Below are 10,995 nucleotides of genomic sequence, written 5' to 3' on the forward strand. Positions count from 1 at the left end.
GTTGTTGAGGGGTTTTAAGTCTTTTGTTCATAGGGTTGCTATGAATCATGCTCAACTCGATGGCAATCAGCAACAACATAACTTAATTGAAATTTGGTTCATATTATGATTTATTCTGCTATGGGTTCAATTTGTCTTCAAAATATGCTGTTCAGAAATGCCTTAACTCTTCTGTTTTCTTTTTTATTTGCCATTTTTTAAGAGAACATATTTATTGTGAGTTTATTTGTAATCACCCTGAACTGCAAACACATTATAGGACATCTTTTTTGCATTGTTCATTTTTTCTCTCTACTAGTTTATTTACAAAATTTGAATACAAATTTGAACAAATTCTTTCAATTTCCCTCACTCCTCCACCCATCAGATTGTACAGCCAATCATTAATCTCCCTCTCCCCCTGCACATCCACATCCCTCTGTCTGCTTCCAGCCGTTTCCATCCCTCCTGGTTCCATATACTTATGCTACAATAATGGTTTTATACAGTATTTATCCTTGTGGGACTGAATTAGTTCACTCAGCATAATGCTTTTCAGTTCCTCCCAAGTTAGGTAATAATTTACCAAGTTATTGCTCCTGCACGCTGCATAGTCTATTTTCTTATGTGTAGTGGTAGGATAATAGTACTTAACTAATAGTATAGAAGGTAGGATAAAAGTACATAATGACATCAAGACCTTACCAGGTGTACATTTTCAAAATATACTGTTATACTGTTCAAGTTTCATCATTTTGGAGTATAGAACATCAAATTTTACTTCTTTATTTAGAACAATACCTAAACTTTCAGAAGGCATTAAGAGTCAATTAATAACATACCTCTGAAATTTCAGTGAAAATGAGCCAAAGTTTGTGCATCACTGAGCATGAGATTTGAGAAGCATTTATGTACCATGAGTGATGTAGAGCCACCATTTCTGAAAATTTGCTTTCTTGTTTCCTCTGTTGTTGTTGTTATGTGCCGTCGAATCGCTTGCAACTCATAGTGACCCTATGTACAACAGCTCTAAACTCTGCCCTGTCCTAGTATTCCTTCTGAAATGGTACTTTCCTAACTTTAGAGTTGGCTTAGAAACTCATGTGGCTTTGTTGTTGTTGATATCTGCCTTCGAGTAGCTTGTAACTCATCATGACCAGCACATCCACCCCCATTACCTCAGTCACTGAGTCAATCCATCCCTCTCCAAGGACTGGTCCCTCCTTTCAGCATGCCCAAAGTATTTCAGATGGAGCTTCAAAATCCTTCTTCCAAGGAAAAACCTGGATTCACCCTCTCCCCTATTTCTTCTCCTAGCAGTCCATGGTATATTCATTTCTCTTTCCAAGAACCTCAATTGAAAGGTATCAGTTCTCCTTTCATTATCCCTAGTCATTATCAAGATTTCTAATACATAGCAAATAATTGTGAAGACCATAGCCTGGATAAAGTTCACAAAGAAAGATGTGTGTATCTCTTGCTGTGTTTATATTATTCAATGCCATGGAGCCATGCCCATTTCTGGACTACCTCACAATTTCTGTTGTGCTTAATTACTGTAGTAGACCTTGGGTCAATCTATCTCATTTACTAACAGTATTTTCCTTCTGACCCTTTTCTTTGTAATGTGTGTGTGTGTGTGTGTGTGTGTGTGTGTGTGTGTGTGTGTTAGTTTAATCATTCTTTGGAGAATTGACTTACTTACAGGAGGGGGGAAAATGGCAAATTCAAAATTTGTAGGTGAGAAGACAGAGTAAAGATTCCTGCAATTGCAGTTTACCAAACCCATAGTTTAGGCAGTTGTTGTTGTGTACTATGGAGTTAGAACCTACTCTTAGCTTACCCTCTGGCGGTATTCATAGGCAGTTAATTACATAGGAGGAGATTGTCCATCTTTCTCTCACAGAGCATCTAGTGACTCAAACCACATGACTTCTGGACTGCAGTGCAAGTTTCTTGCCACAAGAGAAAATCCTGGCAAAGTTATCTATAACCTGGACACAGTATGCTTATAAAATTTTCATTTAATTGGATAAAGCTCAACCATATTATGGAAGATAATCTGCTTTTTTAAGGTACATTGGTTTAATTACAAGTAAAGGCGTTATAGAAGCATCTAGACTAGTATTTGATGAAACAACTGGACACCATAGCCTACACAATTGCACATAAATGAACCATCATAGAAAGTTTATGTATTTTATTTTTAAGTTAGCTGTGATTTGTCCTTTTCCAAGGAAAATCTTCTTGGCTTTGTCTTGTTGTTGTTATGTGCCATAGAATTGTTTGTGACTCATAGCAACCCTATGTACAAGAGCTCTAAATGCTGTTCTATCCTGTGCCAACCTAGCCATCTCAAACACACTTAGTCCCACCGCTCCAGTCACAGAATCGATCTATCCCATCAACGGTCTTCCTCTCCTTCACTGCCCCTCCACTCTGCCAAACATTATGTCTGTCTCCAAGGACCAGTCCCTTCCTGCAACATGCCCAAAGTATGTCAGATGAAGCTTCAGAATCCTTGACTCCAAGGAGCATTCCGGCTTCACCTTCTCCAGGACAAACCTGTTTGTTCTCCTAGCAGTCCATGAAATACTCAACACTCGGCTCCAGAATCACAGCTCAAAGGTTTCAATTCTCTTTCTATCATCCCTATTCACTGTCCAACTCTGTGATGCATAGCACGTAATTGTGAAGACTACAGCCCGGATCAGGCACACCCTAGTCTCCAGCCTGACATCATTGCTCTTCAGTACTCTTGAGAGGTCCCTCACAGCTGACTTTCCCAATGCAATTCGCCTCTTGATTTCCTGGCTGCTGTTACCAACAGTGTTGATTATGGAGCCAAGCAAACTAAAACTGTTAATTATCTCAATCTCTTCACCATCCATACTGATGCTGCCAATTGGCCCAGTGGTGAGAATCTTTGTTTTCTTGATGTTGAGCTTCAGTCCATATAGGAAGCTGTAGTCCTTGACCTTCTACAGCAAGTGCTTCAGGTTCCCTTCAGTTTCAACAAGCAGGGTTGTGTCATCAGCATAACACAGGTTCTTGATGACTCTTCCACCAATCCTGATGCCACATTCCTCTTTGTACAGCCCAGCGTCTAGGATGATCTATTCTGCATACAGATTGAAAAGGTATGGAGACTTTGTCTTAGTTGAAATAAAAATTACCCCATGAAATCTCCTCTTTGATACAGTGAGTCTTAATTCAGAATTTTGTTATTCATCTACCAGGAATGTCTTCTTTTCCTTCAGAAATATTCACTGCCACATATAGATGACCTCTTAAGGGAGCTCTGGTGGCTTAATATTAAGGAGTTGTGCTGCCAATGCAAAGTTATGTGGTTTGAATCCACCAGCTGCTCTGCAGGAGAAAGATGGACTATCTCTTTCTAGGTGATTTAGTTCCTTTAAAACATTACTGGGGGATAAGCTATGGGTTGATTTTGACTCAGGGGCACACAGAAACCTGTGAAGTAAAATTTTGCATAATTTTGTCTGTTTCTCTAATGTTTTAAAACCAAGTTATACCTTTAAAAAGTGTTTTTATACACTGGATAGATTATGTATACTGAATTGAAACAGATGAGGGAGAGAACAGTTTAAAAGTGATATTATGATTATCACAGGAATCCAGAATTAAGGTTGCATAGTTGAGTGCATTGGGGGGGGAGGGGAGGGGGCAGGGGGATTGTATACTAATGAAAAAGTTTATCTTTTGCTTTTCAAACAGAGGAGCGAACTGGGGGCAGGGGGTAAAGAAAAGAAAAAAGTGCAACAGTAAATGAATGAAAATCCAAAATCTTTGTAACTGTTCATGAAAATTAATAAGATAAAAAAAAGTTTTCTATCTTTGAGTGAGAGGAATAGTTTTCAATCATAAAAATCACACAGTGTATACAAATTTTGAAAAAAATTATATTTGCAATGAATAAGTCACAAATTATACCAAAAATTCTTACTTATGAGTTGATGAAAATTTTGATGTATAGTATTAATTTTAAAAAATAGTCAAATTTTTCACAAATCAGTGCATCTCACTGTCTAAATGATTCTTAAGAAATTACTTCTTTTTAGTTATAGCTTATGTATTAACATAAATTATTAAAATGAACAGTCTTTAAAGGGAAAAGAAAAAGAAGAAAAACAGTCAAAGTCAAGGAAGAGAGAGTAGTTATACATAGAGCAGTGGAACTATGTGCCAAAAATTCAACCCTTTCCCATGTAAAACATCAATGATGATTCAATTAGTATAATATTTACAATGAATTTTCAAAATAAAGAAAAGTGTTTCTGTTTGCTGGTCGCTACCATTTTCTGCCAGTTCTAAGGAACCCTGGTAAATGAAGTTGTTAGAGAGGTTTAAAGGAAAGCTGTATACCAAGATGTAGAAACCAGAAGGAAAGGATTTCCATAGACCCTTGTATTTCTTCCATTTTGAGATGAAGACATGTTGTTCCGGAATCCTTTCAAGGACATCCAGGCAAGGAAAAGGCAATAACTGTACATCTGTTGTAGTTCTTCTTAGTTGATACCCGCTAATGGAGACTTCCCTAGGCTGTGCCTTTTGAAGCAGATAATCAGATATGTCTTCCAAGGCTTGTCTGAATAGGTTCAAATCACCAAACTTTAAGAGCTACGGAATTAATTATTTGGGCTTTCCTGGGGTTCCATTTCCTTTGATAAGACATAGCTGTTTCTAAAGAGAGATGAATTTTCATTTTGAAATAACTACCGTTTCAATTTCTTACTCCTTTTTCTTTAATCTTCTCTTACACAAAAATCTAATAAGAATGATCTAACAAAAAACATTGTTATACTTCATTAAAAGATAAATGATAGCATTTAATCTACATTTTGGGAGTTCTGGTGGCCTAGGGGAAAAAAGCTGTGCTACAGTCCTGAAGGCACACAGTTCAAGGCCACCAGCTGCAATTAACCACTTCTGAAAACCAACTGGAGGGTCATTTATGCTTTAGTTCAGACTATAGGGTACATAACAACAATATGTATTTTGCAGCAAAATATAACAATAATGCTATACTTGTGGAAAACTCACATTTGCAAAGAGTTGAAATATATTGGAATGAAATATCCCAAGGTATAGCCTGAGTCCATATTTGCAATCTGACAATAATCATATTAACTTAAAATGATGAAAAAGACCACTTTTATCATACATGTAAGCATGAAAGACCTTTAGATACATTTGTTTTTTATGACTTCTCACACATGGCAAATTAAATCATATTTTATAGATATAATTCTACTTATTTTCCATTACAAGTGGACAGCTGAAGAGTTTCTTTTTAAAATTCATATTCTGGCCAGGCAAATAACTAGTTCATGAAAACCAAGCTATGATATCCGTTGGACCCAAATTCCAATTTAACCTTATTATTTTTTCTTCTAATAATTCATTCACATATATAAATGGCCACCATCAACTGTAGTTCTAATTTTTTTCAGAATCTATGATACCTAATTTTTCACAAATTTCTCCTACATACACACATACACATTTGAGTTACCTTGATAACTTGATAGATGAAGTATCAAGACAATTGAGTTAGTTTAGGGATTCATATTTCCTGCCTCTATTTCTCAGGAGCTGTCAGTCCTTGAAAAAAGACTGGATGGAAATGTAGGTCAGTGAAATAGAGGAAGACCCTCAGTGAGATATGTTGAGATAATGACTGTTTAGCTACACATATTTGCTTATGGTCTGTCTACAGTATTAGAATTAAATATCTGTAAGGACAAGAAATTTGATCTACTGATACAATCTAAATTAAAATTGTGCTTGATGCTTATTAGACTTCCAATAGACCTAGTCACCAAACTCAAAAATAACCTCATTGTTTCTGACTCAAAGTTGATGCAGATCCGACCCTTCATAGGCTTCTGAGTTGATGAATTTCATGGAAGAAGATGGTTAATCCTTCTCCTTTGGAGATTCTGATAAGTTCAAGCTCCCAGAAAAGGTTCAGCCTTTGTTTGCACAGTGCAACTCCCTACAAATGAGGTCATCAAAGATCTCTAAACAAATAAAAAATAAAAGATTTAAACTCTTCATGAGAATATATGCTATTTTCCCTATAAGGATGTCATCGAGACTTATTTAATTACTTGTTTAGTATCTTTTCTTAAGCTGATAATGAATTAAGTGCTAATTATATAGTTGACATAGCTTTTAAAAGTAATTTTGTAGGCCATTAAAATTTTAGTTGGTTACATTTACAAGCTTAAATGACATTAACAGATAATTGAATTCAGGCTAGAAGAGTTATGTAAATCTCAAGACTATTTAAGTAGACAATATTATATTATGTTGTTGTTGTGTACCATTAAGTTGGAACCAACCAAGAACTGGCCCTGCAGCAGGTTTTCAGTGACAATTTAACACACGGGGAAAAAATTGTCCATCTTTTTCCCTGCAGAGCAGCTGTGGTTTTGAATTACCTGTAAGGGATTGCCCTGCAGTTTCTTATCCTTAGGCTACATGAGCTCCCTATAATATTATCTCAAAATTCTAGCCACTTTGAGATGATAAGCAACCACACCCATGCTATATTTAACAGTGATTAAATAAGAAATGTAGGGTCAAGATTGGTGGAAGATCTATCGACAATCTGCAATATGCAGATGACACAACCCTACTTGCTGAAACTGAGGAGAACTTGAAGTGCCTGCTACAGAGTGTCAAGAACTGCAGCCTCCAATATGGACTGAGGCTCAATGTCAAGGAGACAAAGATTCTCACCACTGGGTCAGTTGGCAGCATCAGGATGGATGCTGAAGAGATTGAGATTGTACACAGTTTTAGTTTGCTTGGCTCCACAGTCAACATTCTCAGCACCAGTAGCCAGGAAATTAAAAAGATGTATTGCCATGGGAAAGTTTGCTGTTAGGGACCTCTCCAAAGTAATGAAGAACAATGGTGTCTCTCTGGAGACTAAGGTGCGTCTGATACAGGCCATGGTCTTTGTTATCACTTGTTATGCATCACAAAGTTGGACAGTGACTAAGGAGGATAGAAGGAGAATTGGTGCCTTTGAGCTGTGGTGCTGAAGAAGAGTATTGAGGGTACCAAGGACTTCTAGGAAAACAAAGAGATTCATCCTGAAAGGGTTAAACTGGGCTGTTCCTTGGAGGCAAGAATTCTGAGGCTCTAACATACTTTGGATATGTTGTAAGGAGGGACCAGTCTTTGGAGAGGGACATCATGCTTGGTAGGGTGAAGGGACAGCGCAGCAGGGAAGACCCTCTATGAAGTGGATTGATTCAGTGACTAGGATAATCACGATGGGTGTGTCAGAGGCAGTGCGATTGGCACAGGATAGAGTTTAGGGCTGTTGTACATAGGGTCGCTATGAGTCGTAAGGGACTCAATGGCACATAAAAACAACAAATAAGAATGTATGCTTATTTAGAGTTCTGGTGATTGTTCATACTTCTTTAGGGCTTATAATTCACCAAGATTTGGTTAGAAAAAGAATAATAAATCTTTACGCCAGGTGCTGATTGTGGAACAGACCACCAACTACTCATATGCAAGTTCAACCTGAAGTTAAAAAGGTTAAATTGAATCCACAGGAACAAAGATTTGACCCTGAGTCTATTCCACTTGAATTTCAAAACCATCTCAGTAACAAATTTGAGGCCTTGAAACATAATGAGTGAAGAGTAGATGAGCTCTCAGAAAATATGAAGAATATCATCCATGAAGAATGCACAAGGTCATTACAAAGACAGAAGAGGAAGAAAAAACCGAGATGAATGTCAGACAAGACTTTGAATATTGCACTAAAAATCCGAGAAGCTAAAGCAAAGGAAAGAAATCAAGAAATTAAGGTGCTGGACAGAAGATTTAAAGGGGCCACGAGGGAAGACAAAGTAAAATATTGTGATGAAATGTTTGAAGAGCTGGAGTTAGAAAATCAAAAGGGCTGAACTCCCTCAGCATTTCTTAAGCTGAAGGAACTGAAAACAAATTCAAACACTGAGTTGCAACACTTAAAGATGCTTTGGGTAGCATATTAAATGATCCAGGGAGAAGATGGAAGGAGTATAGACAGTCACTGTACCAAAAAGAATTGGCTGACACAGAAGAATTTCATGAAACAATGTATGAGCAAAAGCCTGTGATGATGACAGACGATGTTCAAGATGCTCTGAAAGATATGACAAAAAACCAGGTCGCAGGAATTGATAGCATGTCAATTGACATGTATTTTTTCTTCTTTTTTTATTATTTTTTGGTTTTTTAAAATTGCTATTTAACAAAAGTGTACAGAAAACTTGGATTTCCACCCATTCTTTCTTGCACATTTTTCTCCCTAGGTCCCCCCAGTTCACTTTCCTCTTTATAAAGATTCTTCTGAGAATCAAATTCCTGTGCACATACAAAAACTTTCCCAACAGGGTAAAAAGGAAAGCCACAGACTGGGGAAAAGTATTTGCTAATGACATGTCTGATAAAGGACTCTATATATCCAGAATTTATAGAACACTCCAGCACCTCAACAAAATAAACAACCCAACTGTAAAATGGGCGCAGGATATGAACCTGTCATTTTCAATGAAGAAGGCATTCAGATGGCAAACAAACACGTGAATAAATATTTAAAATCCCTACCTCTAAGAGAGATGCAAATTAAAACAACTATGCAATAGCATCTTACCCCAGTAACAATTGAGAACTTTCAACAAAAAGAATGCTGTCCTGGATGCACTCACCAAGTTGTGCCAAGAAATCTGGAGGACAACAACCTAGCAAACTGATTTAAAGAGATCTGTATTTAATCCCATTTCAAAGATAGGTAACTCTACAGAGTGCAAAATTATCAAATAATGTCACTGCTATCACATGCAAGTGATTCTGCTGAAATTGTCCAAAAATGGCTGGTACAGCACATCAACAGAGAACTGCCAGTTGTGCAGGCTGGATTTAGAAGAGTCCAAGATAATAGGGATATTATAGCTAATGTTAGATGGATCTTGACTGAAAACAGAGAGCATCAAAGGAATGCCTATCTGTGTTTCAGTGACTATGCAAAGGCATTTGACTGTGTGGATCACAACAAACAGTGGCTGACTCTGAGAAGAATGGGAATCCCAGAACAATTGATTGTGCTTATATGAATCCTATCCTTGATCCAGGGGAGAACATTAGAACAGAGCAAGGAAAGACTATATGGTTCAAACCTGGAAAGTGTGTATGCTATGGATGTGTCTATCTCCATACCATTTCAAACTATATGCTGTACAGATCGTCTGGAACACTGAGCTCTGTGAGGAAGAGTGTGGCAACAGGATTGAAGAAAGAATCATCAACAAACTGAGTCATGCAGATGACATAACCTTACTTGATGAAACTGAGGAGGACCTGAAGTGCTTACTGCATAAGGTCAAGTGCTGTCACCTTCAATATTAATTGAAGCTTAAGCTCAAGGAAACAAATTCTCACCGGGCCAACTGGCAGTATCATTATAAACGGTGAAGTGATTGAGATTGCTAACAGCTTTAGTTTGCTTTGCTTCACAATCAACACTCTTGGTACAAGCAGCCAGGAAAAGAAAAGATGACTTGCATTAGAAAAATATGATGTCAGGGACCTCTTCAGAGTACTGAGGACCCACAATGTCAGTCTAGAAACTAAGATGCTATGCATCATAAAACTGGACAATGATCCGGCATGATAGAGGAGAATTGATGCCTTTGAGTTATGGTGCTAAAGAAGAGTATTGAATATGCCATGGACTGCTAGGAGAACAAAGAGGTTTGTCCTGGAGAGGATGAAACCAGGCTGCTTGGAGGCAAGAATTCCAAAGCTCCATCTGACATACTTTGGACGTGTTGAAAGAAGGGACCAGTCCTTGGAGAGGGGAATCATGCTTGTGAGGATGAAGGGACAGCACAGGAGAGAAAGACCCTGGATAAGATATATTGACTCAGTGACTGGGGTAATGGGCACAGGTATGTCAGAGATAATAATGTTGGCTCAATATAGAGCAGTGTTCAGGAGTTATACATAGGGTCACTATGAGTCACAAATGACTTGAAGACACAAAACAACTAACGACATTTATATTTTGTGACAAATTATAAAAATGTGTATTGAAGTTCCACTTCTTACTTCATTTCCTCAACAATATTCATTGAATCCTAATCACACACTTATTACATTCTTTCCTAGTCCATAAATACTGAAATAAATGAGCTCCACAACCAGAGGGAAGCAAATAAATAAATACAAAGTAAAAATATAATGTGATAAAAACTCAGTGTGGGAACCAACACATGGCTGTCAGGGAAGACTGACTGGTCTTAAGGTTCCATGAGGCATTAGGGAAAGATGAAAAGGATAAACAAAAACAGGAATAATTACACAGGAAAATGACTAAGGATGACTGAAGAAGAATTGCTGCTTTTGATTTGTGGTGATGGAGAAGAGTCTTGAACATACCATGGACTGCCAAGAAAATAAACAGGTCTGTCATGGAGAGGGTGAAACCAAGTTTCTTCTTGGAGGTTAGAATTTTGAAGGTCCATCTCACATATTTTTCACATGTGACCTGGAGGGGCCAATCCTTGGAGAAGGACATCATGCTCAGAAGGGTGGAATGAAAGCCTAGGAAAGGAAGACCCTAGATGAGATGGACTGATAAAATAATTAGGGCAACAGGGGTAGGTGAGTCTGGCTCAGGACAGGGTAGGCGTCAGTGCTGTTGTACCTAGGGTGGCTAAGAGTCGCAAGTGACTTGATGGCACATAACAACAACAACTTCTGAAAGTTAAATTGGAACATTAAGAATTACATAGTATGGTGTTTCAAATAAACTTGTCTTCAGTTTTTGTTTCCATTAATGACTAAGCCATATGAAAATTCAGATACATTTTTCTAGTTAAATCTTGTGTATGACTATACCATCTCTTTCTTCCTTCTTTTTCATTAAAATACAGGGGTAATTTATTAAATATTGAAAAGCTGAAGCACTGAAGTTAATGT

The sequence above is a fragment of the Elephantulus edwardii genome, unplaced genomic scaffold, assembly GCF_000299155.1.
Source record: "Elephantulus edwardii isolate Elephantulus edwardi_28Jun2011 unplaced genomic scaffold, EleEdw1.0 scaffold00042, whole genome shotgun sequence".
NCBI classification, from domain to species: domain Eukaryota; kingdom Metazoa; phylum Chordata; class Mammalia; order Macroscelidea; family Macroscelididae; genus Elephantulus; species Elephantulus edwardii.